The 7,276-nt window shown below is 48.6% G+C and overlaps 1 long non-coding RNA gene across 1 annotated transcript; it reads left to right on the top strand.

The window, feature by feature from the left end:
• Nucleotides 1-1,435: 1,435 nt before the first annotated feature.
• Nucleotides 1,436-2,361, top strand: LOC116070256. Its single transcript, XR_004110326.1, has 2 exons — nucleotides 1,436-1,485; nucleotides 1,573-2,361. It is a non-coding gene; the product is annotated as an uncharacterized LOC116070256 (long non-coding RNA).
• Nucleotides 2,362-7,276: the final 4,915 nt, after the last annotated feature.

Raw genomic sequence — 7,276 nt, forward strand, 5'->3', positions numbered from 1 at the left:
AGGGGGGACTGTTATGGCGTTCTCCCCAGGAAGCATCTCAGCATTCTCTTCACTCAATCCATCAGTCATGGAAGTCAATGGTAAGACAATCTGCATGTTGCCACTGAGTAGACCATGCCCACATAGGGTCATGCTGAGGGCGCTAGTTTTGCCTCCTTGCCCCTGTTGTGTGTGTGTGTGTGTGTGTGTGTGTGTGTGTGTGTCTGTGTGTCTGTGTGTCTGTGTGTGTCTGTGTGTGTGTGTCTGTGTGTGTGTGTGTCTGTGTCTGTGTCTGTGTGTGTCTGTGTCTGTGTGTGTGTCTGTGTGTCAGTGTCTGTCTCTATATTTGTCTCTATGTCTGTCTGTGTCTGTGTCTCTGTGTGTGTATATCTGTGTCTGTCTGTCTCTATGTCTGTCTGTGTGTGTCTGTGTGTGTGTCTGTGTGTGTGTCTGTGTGTGTGTCTGTGTGTCTGTGTCTGTCTCTGTATTTGTCTCTATGTCTGTCTGTGTCTGTGTCTCTGTGTGTGTATATCTGTGTCTGTCTGTCTCTATGTCTGTCTGTGTGTGTGTGTGTGTCTATGTGTGTGTGTGTGTCTGCGTGTCTGTGGCTGTGTGTCAGTGTCTGTCTCTGTATTTGTGTCTATGTCTGTCTGTGTCTGTGTCTCTGTGTGTGTATATCTGTGTCTGTCTGTCTCTATGTCTGTGTGTGTGTGTGTGTGTGTGTCTGTGTGTGTGTGTGTGTGTGTGTGTGAACATATCTCAGTGGATTTTGGTGAATAAATGGTTCTCTTGCTGTTATCCTTTCTTTACTCAGGATAAATTAGGTTTCCTCATGGAATTTTCCTACATACTCTGTCTTGTTTGATCCACCCTCCTTTCCCATCTCCCTGTGCCCACACTGCTTTTTACTGTTATAAATTCATAGTTTATGGTTTCCATTCTTACTACCTCTCTCATCCAAAACTATACAGGTTGTCTTGTCTTTTGATTTCTTTTTTCAGTGCAAACGCGCAGCTGGTATGGCCTCCCTTGTTACCCATCTTACATGAATATTTAAAACCTTGATATTTGTGAGAAAGGGAGGAAAGGAAGAATGAGGCTGCGGTTTTCCCCACACGCCCATACATTCAAAGCGACCTTCTCAGCCTGTAGCACTACTGGAAGATAGTGGAGCCTTTAGGAGAGAGTGTCCAATAAAGGAAGTTAGGTCACTGGGGCAGTACTCCTTCCTCTTTGCTTTCCTGTTGTCAGGGCCTCTGCCACACTGTCCTGATGTGCTGTACTAGGCTGCCACTGTGACAAACAACAATGATCCAAAAACATGAACTAACTAAACCTTTTTTCTTTTTAAAGTGATTGGCTCATGTATTTTATTACTTTGATGGAAAGCTGGAAAATAAATAGATGAATGGATGGATGGACAGACAGACAAACAGATGATAAAAATACATGTAATACCAACCTTAATAACTGTTATTGAAAGCCTGTGCATTCTTTCTTCTTTGGGTATGTTTAACTTAATCTCTCGGTCTTGGAATTAGATCGGCTCAAACCATCCATAATGATTATGATCTGATTTGCCTTATGTCTCAGAATTTCCAGCCCAGAGTTCCACTGAGGCTGTGACATTTCTCAGCTGTTCCTCTGCTTCCATTCCCATCTTCCACTGACGGTCAGCTGAAGCACAACTGCTTCTGCGGTGAACGATGCAGAGTGGGCCTAACCCTCCCCTACAGGACAGGACCCCTTCTCCTGCCTCTCCAGGGAACAGCCTCTTCTGGCCCCTGAATCATCTCCAAGGCTCTGAGGATGCCCTGGGAGCAAAGACAATGAGAGGGGACCCTTCTTCCTACTGTCCCATGTGCTGTTCACGTGAGGCTGGATAAGTGAAAACAAGCCTACTTCCAAGGCATCCAATTGCTTGTACCTAATAGACATTGGGTTGCTAATACCTTGAAAGAGAATTTGGTCCTCCAATTATGAAGCTAAGATGGTTCTACAGCAAAGCAGGTCACCACATCAAAGAGACTTCCATGAACATGCCTTGTTGACAGCACAGCATCCACACTGACTGCAAGCAGAGAGCCCTGTGTCCTGTCTCCATTGCTCCTGACCTGCAGTTTAGCACAGCCACGCAACAGGTGCCCTTTCACAGCCTGCAAAACAAATACCTAGAAGGCATGAGCCAGGCGGATGCTAAGGTACAGGGACAGCTTTCCTCCTAGTTGGATGTATTCCATGTTCAATGACGTCTGATTTGAGGCAAACCTGTGGAAAGATTGCTAGATGAAGTAAAGGATTAGGAAGGGATGGATGTGGACGTGGGTGCAGCAATCAATCCAAAACAGCCCAGGATGCAATAAACTTACATGCATAGCAATTCACAAATGAGTATGAAGTTCTTGGTGTGGCCTGGATCAGAGCGGGCTCAGTAGTGTTCAGTAATAACGGTGGGTGTGGTGGTAGACAACTTGTCTAGCATACATGAGGTGCTAGGTTCAAGCCCTAGAACTACAGATAAAAAGGCAGGGTGGGGGGTAGACAGGAGGTTTATGCAAAAAAAAAAAAAAAAAAAAAGGAACAGGGTAGAAGGAAGAGAGAGACAGACCATCCTAGATCCTGAGTTCTGCATCTCAGACTGGGGATATGGCTCACTTACTGGAAGAGCCAAATGGCTGGGCAATGTAGGACTGGCATCAGTAAATGCAAGGTGCATAGGTGCATGGCCCCCTCAGTATTAAGAAGACGATGCCTGAGTTCCATGCCCCATCACTGCTAAGGACAGAGAAAAGAAAACTCGGAAAGTCTAATTGTGGAAAACATGACCATGATTACCACGGCCAAGCTAGTAGCTCCTCACTGTGTTCCTGGCACACAGCCCCTAAGCTCAAATGTCTGCTTTGCCAGTAAGCGCAGTTTAAGTGAAAGTTCTCAGATTCAAAGCCATTGAGAGTGCCAGGCAGAAGGAAGCCACCTGAGAGAATGGGCTGGAATGGCTGAGTGCCAGCATTACCAAACCCCTTGGCCACCTACTGTAAAAGGAAATGCTGAAGCAGCCCAGTCCCAGCCTCCCTAGAAGCCTGGGGGTGGGGGAGTCAGCATGACACGGGATGCTTGGTACCATGGGCATCAGAGGCATTTTCCCTCTCTGATGAACTTTTCTCATCAAGAAGTTCCTGCACGTCCTAGGAGGCTGGTATTAGAAAGCATGTCACCAGCTGCTGCCCTCCACTCCAGACTCTTCACCTCTGCCCTCCCCCCCCAACCCCCTTGTACCTGTGACCTGAATGCGACCTTTCCAGGGTTGCTCACTGATTTCTGTGAAGGCTTGAGCAGGGCCTCTGACCAGCCACCACATTCCTCTGCACCCTCCAGGCTTGTGTAGCTACCCAGACCTCCAGTCCACCCCTGACACGCCTAACACTGCTGTTTCTGGATGTGCTTCAAGCATCCAGTAGCCAAGAGTGTCAGGAGTCCCTGACCACCCACCCACCCACACCCACCCTCACCCTCACTGTCCCACCCCACCTTGTGCCCGGCTCTCAGCAGATGGGGACAAGAGGTATTTCTCTCTCCGGGGACCTCACAGCAGCTCACACCTCACTCCTGTGGAGACTTTTAACATCAGCAACCCAGAGCTGTGAGTAGAGGTGAACATCACTGGAGGCCCACACCTTGTGAGTGATACTTTGCATGATTGGGAGCTGTCCGGGAGCCTTGCTAGGGGCAACTGTAGCTGTGGATTCTCTGTCCTTATTCAGATCTGACATATTCTATTTAATAAATATCCCCTCACAGTGTGGCCTTAGGACAATTTCAAGCAATTTTAAATGGCTTTGCTAATGTATATACATTTTTATCACTGGTAACTGAACACAAAGTTTTTCACATCATATTGGAAATGGATCCTCTGCTGTTTTATAATCCATATTTTAATTTTTATCTAACAGAAGAAATTCCAAGGTCTCTTAAAGACCTGATTCCCACCGGGTTGAATGATAAAATTGTATAGAATCCTGTCCGTCAAAAAAATAAATAAATTTAAAGCCAGGTGTAGTGGTTTGAGTCTTTAATCCCTGAACTCAGGAGGAAGAGGCAGGCAGATCTGTAAGTTCGAGGCCAGCCTGGTCTACAGAGTGAGCCCAGGACAGCCAGGGCTGGTTACAGGGGGAAGTCCTGTCTCAAGAAACTAATTAATTAATTAATTAATTAATTAATTTCATCAACCAGCACCACTCCATGGTAAGTGAGGACATCACTGACATGTGGAAGCGTGTCATTGGCCGTGTCCTCAGACGGGGCCTTGGTATGTGGCTTGGAAGTTTCAGTGCAGCTGGGCCTCCAGAAATAGGCTGTTTGAGCCAGTCTTCTCCCTCCCAGTCCCACATAGCTACTCCTCAGGTTGCCTTAGCCCTCACAGCCACAGCTACAGTGCAGCCACTTGACAGCACACTTTCTATTCTCCTGCACCCCAAGGCCACCAGTGCCTGACACAGTTTGACAAAACTAAGGCCTGTCTGCTTTTTCCCTGGGACCCCTTGCCTACAAACACACACACACACACACACACACACACACACACACAAGCATACACACATTTTCCATAGACATCCAGACCACTAAGCATCAGCCCGACCCCATACACAACACAGGGAGTCCCTCACTGTGTGCCTTGCTGCCTCTGATGCCAGCCCATCCCCCATCCCTCACTGTGTGCCTTCCTGCCCCAGCACTCACAGGCCTCCCCCAGCATTCTTCCCACCCCTTCCCTACAGCTCTTCCCCACCCCCCACAGGAATGGGCTTCTAAATCAGATGTGATGCCCACATCTGCCTCCAGGATCTCATGAGGTGATTCCGGGTCTGCAGCAAAACCCTGGAGTAGAAGCCAGGCTTGAGCTGCCCTACTCAGGCCCTCACCACTGCCATGCCTGCTTCAACCAGGCAGCACCCTGGAGCTGTAGCCCAGGGAATCTCCCCTTCCAGGCTTCTGCAACAAAGGCACCTACCTCCACTATTTGTTTACTACTGCTGCTACTGCTGCTGCTGCTGCTGCCAGTGCCACTGCTGTTCTTTTGAGACAGGGTCTTGCTGTGTAGCTCTCACTGGTCTGGAACTTGCCCTCAAATTCACAAAGATCCAAAAGTCTCTCTATGCTGGGATTAAAGGCATGTGCCATACCACCAAGCCCCAGCACTTAAACTCTATTTATTCCTGCTCTCCTGTTCCTTCTCAGGGACTCCCATATAGAGAAAAGGGAACAAGAGATTGTATGATAGTGCCCAAAAGCTACAGAGAGGCCAGAGAAAGCAGCTCCAGGCTCAGATCTGAATGGGAAGCTATCAGGAGATGGCTGAAGGTGCCTTCCCCAGAAGAGAGCCGTGTTTTGTTTTGTTTTGTTTTGTTTTGTTTTTCCAGTACATTTTAAAATATGCCTCAGAGGCGCTCCAATAGGAGGAGCAAGGCAGACAGCAGTGGCGCTGTACCCTCACCAACAACCTCCCCTCCAGAACATCACGGGAGAGCAGCCTACCACATCTGTGGTGGTTTGAAATGGAATCTCCTCCATAGACTCATTAATTTGTTTGATTTCTTGTCTCATAAAGAGTGGCACTATTAGGAGGTTTGGCCTTGTTGGAGGAAATGTGTGCCCTTGGGGGTGGGCTTTGAGCTCTCATATGTTCAAGCTATGCCCAGTGTGGCTCTCAGTTCCTTCTGCTACCTGCAGATCAAAATGTAGAACTCTCAGCTCCTTCTCCAGCACCATGTCTGCCTGAATCCCACCATGCTTCCCACCATAACAATAATGGACAAAACCTCTGAAACTGTCATCCCCAATTAAATGTTTTCTTCTATAAGAGTGGTCCTGGTATCTCTTCACAGCAATAGAAATCCTGAAACAACATCTAATATTCTACGTGTCCCCTATGTACAGACCAGATACCTGGTACCAGCAGACATCTCACCAGTTCAGGACCCACAAGGGTATCTCATCTAGTAGATAGCATCTTATCTCCAGGGTGCTACTTGGGTGGCAAGGAATATGCCAAGAGACACAAAGCTGACTCACACTCACATGGCAACCTTCCACACCCTGGCCGTCTTCAAAAACATAGAAAGACCCCGGATCTGGTCCCTTGAAGTCCTCATGACATAGGCTCAGCCAGCCACCCAGACCTGCAATGCCATAGTATCCACCAGGAAGTCTCTAGGGCCAAGACCTGAGTATGGTAGGGAGAAGGGCCTCCCATGGCACAGGAAATTTGGGGTCTTCTCAGCCCCAACTCTCACCAGAGGACACAGAGGTCTGTAGGTCATGTGGGATCATGCTACCAGACAGGTACAAGAATGGTAAGGTTGAGTAAGCTCAAACCCCAGCAGATTTGAGATTTGGGAACCATGGGAGTAGAGCCGCTTCCTATCTGTCTCTGCACCATCTCTGCAACATGTAACGATGACACCCAATCGAGAGGACCGTGGACACTCAGTCATGTAGTCAGGTGCTATGGCACCTAGAGTTCTTCTCATGCTAAAATGGTACCTAGATAACCTTAGCCTTCAGCCAATGATCTTCCCTTCCTGGGTATTCTCACACTCTTTCCCCAAGAGGTAGATAATCCTTGGTTCACCCAAAATAAAGTGTGTACACTCATATCCACCCCCAATAAAGTAATATGAAGGAGCAAGGACCGTCCAAGAAAGCTGCTTCATTAAAGATCATCACAGAAAAGACCTTCTAGAAGATCCACGCCTAAGACTCCCTAAGAAGGATTTTGCTCTTCTTCTGCCCCTCCAGTACTGGACACTCACTCCCCATTGGATCAGACCTGGTTCATCTCTGGCTCCCACTTTCCCCTTCCTGCCTCCCGGAAGGGAAACATAGACTGTGGCTCCTGTTCCTGGCTTCCTCTCCATGTGGTACACTGGCAGTGCCTGGGGACCCAGAGAGGAGACCAGGAGCCACAGCACTCACTCCAGACCCTAATGTTCTCCTTCAGGTCCAGCCTGTAGCAGCCTCTGATGCCCCAAAGGGAAACATGGGTTATGGACTCCCCATCCTGGCCTTTGCTCTGCCTTCTCTGGGCAGTCAGGACAACCCTGCAGAATGTGACCCCACAGTGGTCAGTCAGCAGCCTATACCCAATGATGCAGGTCCTCCAGTTGGAACAAAGACGGAGCCTGAAATGGTACAGCACCACCTACTGACCAGCATCTGCCTGGCCACATCTGACCAGGGCCTGTCCTCCCCAAAACCCACAGGCAGGGCCTCTGGCAAAACCAGGAAAGGGAAACGGAGA

This window comes from Mastomys coucha, unplaced genomic scaffold, assembly GCF_008632895.1.
Source record: "Mastomys coucha isolate ucsf_1 unplaced genomic scaffold, UCSF_Mcou_1 pScaffold22, whole genome shotgun sequence".
NCBI classification, from domain to species: Eukaryota; Metazoa; Chordata; class Mammalia; order Rodentia; family Muridae; genus Mastomys; species Mastomys coucha.